We start from the raw sequence: 15,614 nt of genomic DNA on the forward strand, positions 1-15,614 counted from the left end.
GTTTCCAAGCTTATTTTGTTTAAAGGCAATCATTCACTCTTGCCGTAACTCATGCATTAGATCCTTTTTAAAAATACTGCAGTCAGTTTTAATAGAGATGAGCCTGATTCAGTAGGCTTTCAAAAATTCCCGGAAGGCCTTCTATGCATTTATGACAGAGTTCATGGGAAGGGATAGTTTCCTTATATTTCCTTATTTTTCCTTTTCCTACATGTGGTACGCTCTATTAGTTTGTTTTTGTTTATGTGTTTGTTTTTGATGATATAACATCAGTCTTGACATGACATTCCCTGAGATGTGATATAGTTGACTTTTTTGTATTTTGTGACCTTCTAAGGCAGAGATAAGCCTAATCAACCTAAAGAATCTGGAAGGAGATAGAAGAAAATCTGTTTCTTTATATCTCAGCCAGATTCATGTTCTATATTTCATATGAAAGCTGACCCTTAGCATTCATGAACTTAAAATTTATAATGTCAGCTATTCAGAAGCTACCTTGAATGTCCATAATATAATAATTTATCTTTTTTACTAAGACCCAAATTTAAATATCTGGATGGAACAAGACACCAATAGAATGAGTCTCTCCGGCCACCTAGAACCCACATCTCAACACAGTGTTGTTCCATACGTCATAGTGCATATGCAGTCTACAGGGATCACAAGATTTTCAGTTATATTTTACTGTATTTTATGGGGGGAAGTTTTATATTATGGCAGGTTCACAAACTAGGGGACTAACTAAAGAACACATACTTCAACTATGTCAAAGGTAAAAAATAAATACCTCTTACAGCTAACTAAGGTAGGTTTTTGAAAGATTCACACTAAAGTAATATAGAAAGGCAGAACGAAGTATTGATATTTAGGTAATTAAGTATTAACTGCTGTCCCTGCTACATTTGTAGATCTCTAAGCTTCAGGTTTCTTACATTTGTAATCGTTTTCACCCAGCAGAATATTAAAGTCAAAGTAAGAGAACTTTTGAGATGAACAAAACAAAAAATCCAGAAAAATTAATAGACAAGGCAGTGATTTATTTTTTAAGAATTTGAGAAGTGATTATGTAAAATCTCAAGAGAAAATAAGGCCAAAGGTCATATGAAGAATAATGAGAGGACTAAAATACTTTTAAATAACTTAATGGGAGAAGCATATTTTACTAGTACAAAGACTAAGAATGCAGAAATTATAGTAATAGTTCCAAATAATTACAGTTAATTACAGAGTTCCTGAATCTTTACTACATTGCTTTTATTTATACTTAATTTCATAGGAGGAATCAAATTTTCTGACAAGGATGCTGTCATAACTAAATTTTATTTACTTAGAAAAATTGTTTTAGCTAAAACAAATGTATCTTCATCTGTATGAATTGGCCTCTGTTTGCCAATCATTGTACATTGTGTAAATTTTTTTGGCTGCTTATGAATGTGTTTTTATTTCATATCAAACTTTAACATTTAGAATCCAGTGGTAGCACACGGTTTAAATTTAAATCTGCATAAATTCTAAAATTGTAACAGTTTAAATCCTGGTCACCTTAGAAGAGAAGAGTAGCAACATAAAATTTTCTCATATCACAATATCTGATTTTTTTCCTTTATTTATTAGGAATACGATAGGGTGTTTGGTGTACTATTGTTTTTAACTAAAGGTGCCAGATTATCTCTCCCCATATTGGATGTAAAGTTTTCATTCCTTGTTCCCTTTATGCATTTAAAGTAGAACTCATGAAAACAAAATAATTGTTATTAAGTGATCTCTAGGATCTGTATTATTTGAATGTAAAATCATATTCACATTTCCCAATAAAACCATCTGTTTCAGCACTCAAATCCAAACTAGAAGTTATCTCTATCCACATTACAAAGTATTATTGTCTCTCTAGTTAGTAGCTAAAAGTCAAATTGGAGACGAACTTGTTTTCAAATTTTTTAATTGTTCAAGTCATTGAAAATCCAGTTTTGGTCTTACAGATCCTGTATTTGTATTTAAATTTTTTAATGGTTTTAATGATATCAAATAACATTTAAAAATATACTTTTCATTCACAATTTTTTTCTTTTTTTAAAAAGCATGGTATTTTATGCAACAATATTTTATGTTGATTATATTTTTGGAAACCATGTTATAAAGATTATAGGTATCATTGACTTATCAAAGTTAAATGAAATGTGTTTAATGAAGTGATTAATTCACTAAAGTACATATATTTGAACATTAGATTTTTATGTTCTTTCTCTATTTACAATATTTTAATTCAAATTGGTATTTATAAATGCACAGAAAGATGATCAATCAGCTTGTTAGATCCTCTCCTACACATATTTTGCCTTTAAAAAAAACAGAGGAGGTGGTATTTATTTATTTTTATTGGGGTATAGTTGTTTTACAATGTTGTGTTAGTTTCTACTGTACAGCGAAGTGGATTTCCCTGTGCTATACAGCAAGTTCTTATTATTTAACTATTTTACACATATTAGTGTATATATGTCAATCTCAATCTCCCAATTCATCCCACCACCCCTGCCCCCTGCTTCCCCCGCTTGGTGTCCATACATTTGTTCTCTACATCTGTGTCTCTTTTTCTGCCTAGCAAACTGGTTCATCTGTACCATTTTTCTAGATTCCACATATATGCGTTAATATATGATATTTGTTTTTCTCTTTCTGACTTAACTTCACTCTGTATGACACTCTCTAGGTCCCTCCATGTCTCTACAAATAACCCAATTTTGTTCCTTTTTATGGCTGAGTAATATTCCGTTGTATATATGTACCACATCTTCTTTATATATTTGTCTGTTGATGGACATTTAGCTTCTTTCCATGACCTGGCTATTGTAAATAATGCTGCAGTGAATATTGGGGTGCATGTGTCTTTTTGAATTATGGTTTTCTCTGGGTATATGTCCATTAGTGCGATTGCTGGGTCATATGGTAAGTATATTTTTAGTTTTTTAAGGAACCTCCATACTGTTCTCCATAGTGGCTGCATCAATTTACATTCCCACCAACAGTGCAAGAGGGTTGCCTTTTCTCCACACCCTCTCCGCACTTATTGTTTGTAGACTTTCTGATGATGCCCATCCTAATCGGTGTGAGGTAATACCTCATTGTAGTTTTGATTTGTATTTCTCTAATAATTAATGATGTTGAGCAGCTTTTCCTGTGCCTCTTGGCCATCTGTATGTCTTCTTTGGAGAAGTGTCTATTTAGGTCTTCGGCCCATTTTTTGATTGGGTTCTTTGTGTTTTTGATACTGATCTGCATGAACTGTTTATATATTTTGGAGATTAATCCTTTGCCTGTTGATTCGTTTGCAAATATTTTCTCCCATTCTGGAGGTTGTCTTTTTGTCTTATTTATGGTTTTCTTTGCTGTGCAAGAGCTTTTGTTTCATTAGGTCCCATTTGTTTATTTTTGTTTTTATTTCCATTACTCTAGGAGGTGGGTCAAAAAAGATCTTGCTGTGATCTATGTCATAGAGTGTTCTTCCTATGCTTTCCTCTAAGGGTTTTATAGTGTCCGGTCTTACATTTAGGTCTTTAATCCATTTTGAGTTTATTTTTGCATATGGTGTTAGGGAGTGTTCTAATTTCATTCTTTTACATGTAGCTGTCCAGTTTTCCCAGCACCACTTACTGAAGAGACTGTCTGTTCTCCATTGTATATCCTTGCCTCCTTTGTCATAGATTAGTTGACCATAGGTGCGTGGGTTTATCTCAGCTTTCTATCCTGTTCCATTGATCTATATTTCTGTTTTTGTGCCAATACCATATTGTCTCGATTACTGTAGCTTTTTCTGCATCTATTGAGATGATTATATGGTTTTTATCCTTCAATCTGTTAATATGGTGTGTCACATTGATTGACTTGTGTATATTGAAGAATCCTTGCATCCCTGGGATAAATGCCACTTGATCGTGGTGTATGATCCTTTTAATGTGTTGCTGGATTCTGTTTGCTAGTATTTTGTTGAAGATATTTGTATCTGTATTCATCAGTGATATTGGTCTGTAATTTCCTTTTTTTGTAGTATCTTTGTCTGGTTTTGGTATCAGGGTGATTATGGCCTCGTAGAATGAGTTTGGGAATGTTCCTTACACTGTAATTTTTTGGAAGAGTTTGAGGAGGATGGGTGTTAGCTCTTCTCTAAATGTTTGATAGAATTCACCTGTGAAGCCATCTGGTCCTGGACTTTTGTTTATTGGAAATTTTTTTTTTTTTAAACATCTTTATTGGAGTATAATTGCTTTACAATGGTGTGTTAGTTTCTGCTTTTAACAAAGTGAATCAGTTATACATGTACATATGTTCCCATATCTCTTCCCTCTTGAATCTCCCTCCCTCCCACCCTCCCTATCCCACCCCTCTAGGTGGTCACAAAGCACCGAGCTGATCTCCCTGTGCTATGTGGCTGCTTCCCACTAGCTATCTATTTTACGTTTGGTAGTGTATATATGTCTATGCCACTCTCTCACCCTGTCACATCTTACTCCTCCCCCTCCCCATATCCTCAAGTCCATTCTCTAGTAGGTCTGTGTCTTTATTCCCATCTTGCCACTAGGTTCTTCATGACCTTTATTTTCCCTTAGATTCCATATATATGTGTTAGCATACTGTATTTGTTTTTGTCTTTCTGACTTACTTCACTCTGTATGACAGACTCTAACTCCGTCCACCTCACTACAAATACCTCCATTTCATTTCTTTTTATGGGTGAGTAATATTCCATTGTATATATGTGCCACATCTTCTTTATCCATTCATCCGATGATGGACACTTAGGTTGCTTCCATGTCCTGGCTATTGTAAATAGAGCTGCAATGAACATTTTGGTACATGACTCTTTTTGAATTATGGTTTTCTCAGGGTATATGCCCAGTAGTGGGATTGCTGGGTCGTATGGTAGTTCTATTTTTAGTTTTTTAAGGAACCTCCATACTGTTCTCCATAGTGGCTGTATCAATTTACATTCCCACCAACAGTGCAAGAGTGTTCCCTTTTCTCCACACCCTCTCCAGCATTTATTGTTTCTAGATGTTTTGATGATGGCCATTCTGACCGGTGTGAGATGATATCTCATTGTAGTTTTGATTTGCATTTCTCTAATGATTAATGATGTTGAGCATTCTTTCATGTGTCTGTTGCCAATCTGTATATCTTCTTTGGAGAAATGTCTATTTAGGTCTTCTGCCCATTTTTGGATTGGGTTGTTTGTTTTTTTGTTATTGAGCTGCATGAGCTGCTTGTAAATCTTGGAGATTAATCCTTTGTCAGTTGCTTCATTTGCAAATATTTTCTCCCATTATTCTGAGGGTTGTCTTTTGCTCTTGTTTATGGTTTCCTTTGCTGTGCAAAAGCTTTTAAGTTTCATTAGGTCCCATTTGTTTATTTGTGTTTTTATTTCCATTTCTCTAGGAGCTGGGTCAAAAAGGATCTTGCTGTGATTTATGTCATAGAGTGTTCTGCCTGTGTTTTCCTCTAAGAGTTTTATAGTGTCTGGCCTTACACTTAGGTCTTTAATCCATTTTGAGTTTATTTTTGTGTACGGTGTCAGGGAGTGTTCTAATTTCATACCTTTACATGTACCTGTCCAGTTTTCCTAGTACCACTTATTGAAGAGGCTGTCTTTTCTCCACTGTATATGCTTGCCTCCTTTATCAAAGATAAGGTGACCATATGTGCGTGGGTTTATCTCTGGGCTTTCTATGCTGTTCCATTGATCTATATTTCTGTTTTTGTGCCAGTACCAAACTGTCTTGATTACTGTAGCTTTGTAATATAGTCTGAAGTCAGGGAGCCTGATTCCTCCAGCTCCATTTTTCGTTCTCAAGATTGCTTTGGCTATTCGGGGTCTTTTGTGTTTCCATACAAATTGTGAAATTTTTTGTTCTAGTTCTGTGAAAAATGCCAGTGGTAGTTTGATAGGGATTGCATTGAATCTTTAGATCGCTTTGGGTAGTAGAGTCATTTTCACAATGTTGATTCTTCCAATCCAAGAACATGGTATATCTCTCCATCTATTTGTATCATCTTTAATTTCTTTCGTCAGTGTCTTATAATTTTCTGCATACAGGTCTTTTGTCTCCTTAGGTAGGTTTATTCCTAGATATTTTATTCTTTTTGTTGCAATGGTAAATGGGAGTGTTTTCTTAATTTCACTTTCAGATTTTTCATCATTAGTGTATAGGAATGCAAGAGATTTCTGTGCATTAATTTTGTATCCTGCTACTTTACCAAATTCATTGATTATCTCTAGTAGTTTTCTGGTAGCATCTTTAGGATTCTCTATGTATAGTATCATGTCATCTGCAAACAGTGACAGCGTTACTTCTTCTTTTCCGATTTGGATTCCTTTTATTTCTTTTTCTACTCTGGTTGCTGTGGCTAACACTTCCAAAACTATGTTGAATAATAGTGGTGAGAGTGGGCAACCTTGTCTTGTTCCTGATCTTAGTGGAAATGGTTTCAGTTTTTCACCATTGAGGACAATGTTGGCTGTGGGTTTGTCATATATGGCCTTTATTATGTTGAGGAAAGTTCCCTCTATGCCTACTTTCTGCAGGGCTTTTATCATAAATGGGTGTTGAATTTTGTCGAAAGCTTTCTCTGCATCTATTGAGATGATCATATGGTTTTTCTCCTTCAATTTGTTAATATGATGTATCACGTTGATTGATTTGCGTATATTGAAGAATTCTTGCTTTCCTGGAATAAACCCCACTTGATCATGGTGTATAATCCTTTTAATGTGCTGTTGGATTCTGTTTGCTAGTATTTTGTTGAGGATTTTTGCATCTATGTTCATCAGTGATATTGGCCTGTAGTTTTCTTTCTTTGTGACATCTTTGTCTGGTTTTGGTATCAGGGTGATGGTGGCCTCGTAGAATGAATTTGGGAGTGTTCCTCCCTCTGCAATATTTTGGAAGAGTTTGAGAAGGATAGGTGTTAGCTCTTCTCTGAATGTTTGATAGAATTCGCCTGTGAAGCCATCTGGTCCTGGGCTTTTGTTTGTTGGAAGATTTTTAATCACAGTTTCAATTTCAGTGCTTGTGATTGGTCTGTTCATATTTTCTATTTCTTCTTGGTTCTGTCTCGGCAGGTTGTGCATTTCTAGGAATTTGTCCATTTCTTTCAGGTTGTCCATTTTATTGGCATATAGTTGCTTGTAGTAATCTCTCATGATCCTTTGCATTTCTGCAGTGTCAGTTGTTACTTCTTTTTTATTTCTAATTCTGTTGATTTGAGTCTTCTCCCTTTTTTTCTTGGTGAGTCTGGCTAGTGGTTTATCAATTTTGTGTATCTTCTCAAAGAATCAGCTTTTAGTTTTATTGATCTTTGCTATTGTTTCTTTCATTTGTTTTTCATTTATTTCTGATCCGATCTTTATGATTTCTTTCCTTCTGCTAGCTTTGGGGTTTTTTTGTTCTTCTTTCTCTAATTGCTTTAGGTGCAAGGTTAGGTTGTTTATTCGAGATGTTTCCTGTTTCTTGAGGTAGGCTTGTATTGCTATAAACTTCCCTCTTAGCACTGCTTTTGCTGCATCCCATAGATTTTGGGTCATCGTGTCTCCATTGTCATTTGTTTCTAGGTATTTTTTGATTTCCCCTTTGATTTCTTCAGTGATCACTTCGTTATTAAGTAGTGTATTGTGTAGCCTCCATGTGTTTGTATTTTTTACAGATCTTTTCCTGTAATTGATATCTAGTCTCATAGCATTGTGGTCGGAAAAGATACTTGATACGATTTCAATTTTCTTAAATTTACCAAGGCTTGATTTGTGACCCAAGATATGATCTATCCTGGAGAATGTTCCATGAGTGCTTGAGAAGAATGTGTATTCTGTTGTTTTTGGGTGGAATGTCCTATAAATATCAATTAAGTCCATCTTGTTTAATGTATCATTTAAAGTTTGTATTTCCTTATTTATTTTCATTTTGGATGATCTGTCCATTGGTGAAAGTGGGGTGTTAAAGTCCCCTACTATGATTGTGTTGCTGTCAATTTCCCCTTTTATGGCTGTTAGTATTTGCCTTATGTATTGAGGTGCTCCTATGTTGGGTGCATAAATATTTACAATTGTTATACCTTCCTCTTGGATCGATCCCTTGATCATTATATAGTGTCCTTCTTTGTCTCTTGTAATAGTCTTTATTTTAAAGTCTACTTTGTCTGATATGAGAATTGCTACTCCAGCTTTCTTTTGATTTCATTTGCATGGAATATCTTTTTCCATCCCCTCACTTTCAGTCTGTATGTGTCTCTAGGTCTGAAGTGGGTCTCTTGTAGACAGCATATATATGGGTCTTGTTTTTGTATCCATTCAGCCAGTCTGTGTCTTTTGGTGGGAGCATTTAATCCATTTACATTTAAGGTAATTATCGACATGTATGTTCCTATTCCCCTTTTCTTAAATGTTTTGGGTTTCTTATTGTAGGTGTTTTCCTTCTCTTGTGTTTCTTGCCTAGAGAAGTTCCTTTAGCATTTGTTTTAAAGCTGGTTTGGTGGTGCTGAACTCTCTCAGCTTTTGCTTGTCTGTAAAGGTTTTAATTTCTCCATCAAATCTGAATGAGATCCTTGCTGGGTAGAGTAATCTTGGTTGTAGGTTTTTCTCCTTCATCACTTTAAGTATATCCTGCCACTCCCTTCTGGCTTGCAGAGTTTCTGCTGAAAGATCAGCTGTTAACCTTATGGGGATTCCCTTGTGTGTTATTTGTTGTTTTTCCCTCGCTGCTTTTAATATGTTTTCTTTATATTTAAGTTTTGGTAGTTTGATTAATATGTGTCTTGGCATGTTTCTCCTTGGATTTATCCTGTATGGGACTCTCTGTGCTTCCTGGACTTGATTAACTATTTCCTTTCCCATATTAGGGAAGTTTTCAACTATAATCTCTTCAAATATTTTCTCAGTCCGTTTCTTTTTCTCTTCTTCTTTTGGGACCCCTATAATTCGAATGTTGGTGCATTTAATGTTGTCCCAGAGGTCTCTGAGACTGTCGTCATTTCTTTTCATTCTTTTTTCTTTATTCTGCTCTGCAGTAGTTATTTCCACCATTTTATCTTCCAGGTCACTTATCCTTTCTTCTGCCTCAGTTATTCTGCTATTGTTCCCGTCTAGAGTATTTTTAATTTCATTTATTGTGTTTTTCATCGTTGCTTGGTTCCTCTTTAGTTCTTCTACGTGCTTGTTAAATGTTTCTTGCATTTTGTCTATTCTTTTTCCAAGATTTTGGATCATCCTTACTATCATTATTCTGAATTCTTTTTCAGGTAGACTACCTATTTCCTCTTCATTTGTTAGGTCTGGTGTGTTTTGACCCTGCTCCTTCATCTGCTGTGTTTTTTTCTGTCTTCTCATTTTGCTTATCTTACTGTGTTTGGGGTCTCCTTTTCACAGGCTGCAGGTTCGTAGTTCCTGTTGTTTTTGGTATCTGTCCCCAGTGGCTAAGGTTGGTTCAGTGGGTTGCGTAGGCTTCCTGGTGGAGGGGACTAGTGCCTGTGTTCTGGTGGATGAGGCTGGATCTTGTCTTTCTGGTGGGCAGGTCCACGTCTGGTGGTGTGTTTTGGGGTGTCTGTGGCCTTATTATGATTTTAGGCAGCCTCTCTGCTAATGGATGGGGCTGTGTTCCTGTCTTGCTAGTTGTTTGGCATAGGGTGTCCAGCACTGTAGCTTGCTGGTCGTTGAGTGAAGCTGGGTCTTGATGTTGAGATGGAGATCTCAGAGAGATTTTCGCCGTTTGGTATTACGTGGAGCTGGGAGGTCTCTTGTGGACCAGTGTCCTGAAGTTGGCTCTCCCACCTCAGAGGCACAGCCCTGATGCCTGGCTGGAGCACCAAGAGCCTTTCATCCACATGGCTCAGAGAAAAAGGGAGAAAAAATAGAAGGAAAGAAAAAAAGAGGATAAAATAAAATAAAATAAAGCTATTATAAAGCAAAGCTATACAGACAAAATCTCACCCAGAAGCATACACATATACACTCACAAAAAAAGGAAAAGGGGAAAAATTAATATATCCTGCTCCCAAAGTCCACCTCCTGAATTTGGGATGATTCGTTGTCTATTCAGGTATTCAACAGATGCAGGCACTTCAAGTTGTTTGTGGAGTTTTAATCCGCTAATTCTGAGGCTGCTGGGAGAGATTTCCCTTTCTCTTCTTTGTTCGCACAGCTCCCGGGGTTCAGCTTTGGATTTGGACCCGCCTCTGCGTGTAGGTCGCCTGAGGGCGTCTGTTCCCCGTCCGGACAGAACGGGGTTAAAGGAGCAGCTGCTTCGGGGGCTCTGGCTCACTCGGGCGGGGAGAAGGGAAGGATACGGATGCGGGGCGAGCCTGCGATGGCAGAGGCCGGCATGACGTTGCACCAGCCCGAGGCACGCCGTGCGTTCTCCCGGGGAAGTTGTCCGCGGATCACGGGAGCCGGGCCATGGCGGGCTGCACCGGCTCCCGGGAGGGGCGGTGTGGAGAGTGACCTGTGCTCGCTCACAGGCTGTTTGGTGGCGGCGGCAGCAGCCTTAGCGTCTCATGCCCATCTCTGGGGTCCGCGCTGATAGCCGTGGCTTGCGCCTGTCTCTGGAGCTCCTTTAAGCGGCGCTGGTAATCTCCTCCCCTTGCCCACCCGGAAACAAAGAGGCAAGAAAAAGTCTCTTGCCTCTTCGGCAGCTGCAGACTTTTTCCCGGACTCCCTCCCGGCTAGCTGTGGTGCACTAACCCCTTCAGGCTGTGTTCATGCCGCCAACCCCAGTCCTCTCCCTGTGATCCGACCGAAGCCCGAGCCTCAGCTCCCAGCCCCCGCCCGCCCTGGCGGGTGAGCAGACAAGCCTCTCGGGCTGGTGAGTGCTTCTCGGCACCGATCCTCTGTGCGGGAATCTCTCCGCTTTGCCTTCCGCACCCCTGTGGCTGCGCTCTCCTCCATGGCTCCGAAGCTTCCCCCTCTGCCACCCGCAGTCTCCGCCCGCGAAGGGGCTTCCTAGCGTGTAGAAACCTTTCCTCCTTCATGGCTCCCTCCCACTGGTGCAGGTCCTGTCCCTATTCTTTTATCTCTGTTTTTTCTTTTTTTCTTTTGCCCTACCCAAGTACGTGGGGAGTTTCTTGCCTTTTGGGAGGTCTGAGGTCTTCTGCCAGTGTTCAGTGGGTGTTCTGTAGGAGCAGTTCCACGTGTAGATGTATTTCTAATGTATCTATGGGAAGGAAGGTGATCTCCGCGTCTTACTCTTCCGCCATCTTCTCTTACTCTTCCACCATCTTCTATTGGAAGATTTTTAATCACAGTTTCAATTTCATTACTTGTGATTGGTCTGTTTATAATTTCTCTTTCTTCCTGGTTCAGTCTCTCAAGGTTGTACTTTTCTAAGAATTTGTCCATTTCTTCCAGGTTGTCCATTTTATTGGCATATCGTTGCTTGTAGTAGTCTCTTAGGATGCTTTGTATTTCTGCACTGTCCGTTGTAACTTCTCCTTTTTCATTTCTAATTTTATTGATTTGAGTCCTCTCCCTCTTTTTCTTGATGAGTCTGGCTAAAGGTTTATCAATTTTGCTTATCTTCTCAATGAACCAGCTTTTACTTTCATTGATCTTTGCTATTGTTTTCTTCATTTCTATTTGATTTATTTCTGATCTGATTTTTATGATTTCTTTCCTTCTACTAACTTTGGGTTTTGTTTGTTCTCCTTTCTCTAGTTCCTTTAGGTGTAAGGTTAGATTGTTTATTTGAGATTTTTCTGGTTTCTTGAGGTAGGATTGTATTCCTATAGTCTTCCCTCTTCGAACTGCTTTTGCTGCATCCCATAGGTTTTGGGTCATTATGTTTTCGTTGTCATTTGTCTCTAGGTATTTTTTGATTTCCTCTTTGATTTCTTCAGTGATCTCTTGGTTATTTAGTAACGTATTTTTTAGCCTCCGTGTGTTTGTGTTTTTTACATTTTTTGTTTTTCCTATAATTTATTTCTAATCTCATAGCATTGTGGTTGGAAAAGATGCTTGATATGATTTCAGTTTTCGTAAATTTACCAATGCTTGATTTGTGACCCAAGGTGTGATCTATTCTGGAGAATGTTCCATGAGCACTTGAGAAGAAAGTGTAATCTTCTGTTTTGGGGGGGGATGTCCTATAAATATCAATTAAACCTATCTGGTCTATTGTGTCATTTAAAGCTTGTGTTTCCTTATTTATTTTCATTTTGGATGATCTGTCCATTGGTGAAAGTGGGCTGTTAAAGTCCCATACTATGATTGTGTTACTGTTGATTTCCCCTTTTACGGCTGTTAGCATTTGCCTTATGTATTGAGGTGCTCCTATATTGGGTGCATAAATATTTACAATTGTTATATCTTCTTCTTGGATTGATCCCATGATTATTATGTTGTGTCCTTCTTTGTCTCTTGTAATAGTCTTTATTTTAAAGTCTATTTTGTCTTATATGAGAATTGCTACTCCAGCTTTCTTTTGATTTCCATTTGCATGGAATATCTTTTTCCATCCCCTCACTTTCAGTCTGTATGTGTCCCTAGGTTTCAAGTGGGTCTCTTGTAGACAGCATATATACGGGTCTTGTTTTTGTATCCATTCAGCCAGTCTGTCTTTTGGTTGGCGTGTGTAATCCATTCACATTTAAGGTAATTACCGATATGTATGTTCCTATTACCATTTTCTTAATTGTTTTGGGTTTGTTTTTGTAGGTCCTTTTCTTCTCTTGTGTTTCCCACTTAGAGAAGATTCTGTAGCATTTGTTGTAGAGCTGGTTTGGTGGTGCTGAATTCTCTTAGCTTTTGCTTGTCTGTAAAGCTTTTGATTTCTCTGTCGAATCTGAATGAGATTCTTGCTGGGTAGAGTATTCTTGGTTTTAGGTTGTTCCCTTTCATCACTTTAAATATATCATACCACTCCCTTCTGGCTTGCAGAATTCTCCTGATAAATCAGCTGTTAAATGTATGGCGTTACCTTGCATGCTATTTGTCATTTTTCCCTTGTTTATTTTAACATTTTTCTTTGTCTTTAATTTTTTTCAGTTTGATTACTATGTGTCTCGGCTTGTTTCTCCTTGGGTTTATCCTGCCTGGGACTCTCTGTGCTTCCTGGACTTGGGTGGCTATTTCCTTTCCCATGTTAGGGAAGTTTTCTACTATAATCTCGTTAGGTAAGCTTTCTACTATAATCTCTTCAAATATTTTCTTGCGTCCTTTCTCTCTCTTTTCCTTCCGGGACCCCTATAATGTGAATGTTGGCGCATTTAATGTTGTCCCAGAGTCTCTTAGGCGGTCTTCATTTCTTTTCATTCTTTTTTCTTTATTCTGTTCTGCGGCAGTGATTTCCACCATTGTGTCTTCCAGGTCACTTATCCATTCTTCTGCCTCAGTTATTCTGCTGTTGATTCCTTCTAGTGTATTTTTCATTTTAGTTATTGTATTGTTCATCTCTGTTTGTTCTTTAATTCTTCTAGGTCTTTGTTAAACATTTCTTGCATCTTCTTGATCCTTGCCTCCATTCTTTTTCCAAGGGCCTCTATCATCTTCACTATCATTATTCTGAATTTTCTGAAAAGTTCCTATCTCCACTTCATTTAGTTGTTTTTCTCAGGTTTTATCTTGTTCCTTCATCTGGGACATAGTCCTGTGCCTTTTCATTTTGTCTGTCTTTCTGTGATTGTGGTTTTCGTTCTGCAGGCTACAGGATTATAGTTCTTCTTGCTTCTGCTGTCTGCCCTCTGGTGGATGAGGCTATCTAAGAGGCTTGTGCAGGCTTCCTGATGGGAGGGACTGGTAGTGGGTAGAGCTGGGCATCCCTCTGGTGGGCAGAGCTCAGTAAAACTTTAATCCGCTTCTCTGCTGATGGGTGGGGCTGGGTTCCCTCCCCCTGTTGGCTGTTTGGCCTGAGGCGACCCAGCAGTGGTGCCTACAGGCTCTTTGGTGGGGCTAATGGCGGACTCCAGGAGGGCTGACTCCAATTAGTACTTCCCAGAACTTCTGCTGCCAGTGTCCTTGTCCCTGCAGTGAGCCACAGCCACTCCACCCCGCCCCCCACAGGAGACCCTCCAACACTAGCAGGTAGGTCTGGTTCTGTCTCCTGTGGGGTCACTCCTCCTTCCCCCTGGGTCCTGGTGCACACACTACTTTGTGTCTGCCCTCCAAGAATGGAGTCTCTGTTTCCCCCAGTCCTGTCGAAGTCCTGCAATCAAACCCCATTGGCCTTCAAGTCTGATTCTCTGAGGATTCCTCCTCCCATTGCCAGACCCCCAGGTTCAGAAGGCTGACCTGGGGCTCAGAACCTTCACTCCAGTGCGTGGACTTCTGTGGTACAATTGTTCTCCAGTTGAGAGTCGCCCACCCAGCAGTTTTGGGATTTGATTTTATTGTGATTGTGCCCCTCCTACCATCTCATTGCAGCTTCTCCTTTGTCTTGGATGTGGGGTATCTTTCTTGGTGAGTTCCAGTGTCTTTCTGTCAATGATTGTTCAGTAGTTAGTTGTGATTCCAGTGCTCTCGCAAGAGGGAGTTGGAGGTGGTATTTAAATGTCAAATTATTCATGCAATATTAAGGTTCAGGTTTAGAAATGCATAGTTAACAGAAAAGTCTTATAATTCCCACATTAACTGTGCCTCATCCTAGCAATACATATGCTAAGTTTCTGTATATAGTCTTTAAATTTAATACTTCAGTGCCATATACTCTATACAAGAATCAGTTATGGTTTCCACAGCAACTCTATCTGGCTGCATTACTCTTGTTAATACAAAAGTTAACGTTGTGTTCAAAAATGACATTTGCAAATAAGGTGGCAGGCAAGTAACAGCTGTGTGGAAACCTTAAAGTTAGAGTTTTTGACTTATGTAATTAAAAAAATTCTTAGTTCCATTATGTATGAAGTAAATATTATTCCATTTTTAATGAGCACCAAAAATGTACAAGGAGACACTATAAAAAATATAAAGTTGTAAACATATGTATACACAGAATGATCCAAGAGTCAGTTAATTTTTTCCTGAAGAGCAATCCACATTCACATGAAGTGTAGTTGATTAGCAGCCAGATGGCTTTTCCCTTCTATGTCCAAGGTCCCCAAGATCATTCCCAGGTTAGGTGATGCACTAGGAAGACTCACAAAATTCAGCATATAGTAATACTCAAGGAATGAATACCTTTCATTGTAACAAGTACCTTACAAGAAAGTTTATAAACTAAAATCAGCAAAGGCAAAAGTCACATGGGGTAATGTCCAGAGGAAACCAGCACAAGCTTTCAAGAGTCCTCTCCCAAAGGAGTCAAAAAGGACACTTCATTCCTCCAGCAACAAATCTGGCAACATGGATGAAATGTTATCTATCAGAGAAGCACAGTAAAGACTCAGTGCCCAAGGGTTTTATTGGGATCACATATACACCCTCTACCTAACACATAGCAAAATCCCAGACTCCCAGAGCAAAAACAGATGTTCAGCATAAACCATATTGTTTGTACCAACAGTCTAGGTACAGTGAGCCACTCATGTCATTTAAGGAAGTTTCTTTTCAATGTCTGGAACTTTGAATCACCATTCCAATTCCCAGATACCTGCCAAGTGCCAAACTTGCAGGCAGGCCTTCCTGAAGGGTAGCAGTCTCAGGCCTGCTA

The 15,614-nt window shown here is 38.6% G+C and overlaps 1 protein-coding gene across 4 annotated transcripts in view; it reads left to right on the forward strand.

Moving 5' to 3' along the window:
* PRKACB (protein kinase cAMP-activated catalytic subunit beta) overlaps positions 1 to 15,614 on the forward strand; it is a 147,965-nt gene that overhangs the window by 116,059 nt on the left and 16,292 nt on the right. The gene's annotated exons all lie outside the window — the stretch shown is intronic.

The sequence above is a fragment of the Eschrichtius robustus genome, chromosome 3, assembly GCF_028021215.1.
Source record: "Eschrichtius robustus isolate mEscRob2 chromosome 3, mEscRob2.pri, whole genome shotgun sequence".
Classification (NCBI taxonomy): domain Eukaryota; kingdom Metazoa; phylum Chordata; class Mammalia; order Artiodactyla; family Eschrichtiidae; genus Eschrichtius; species Eschrichtius robustus.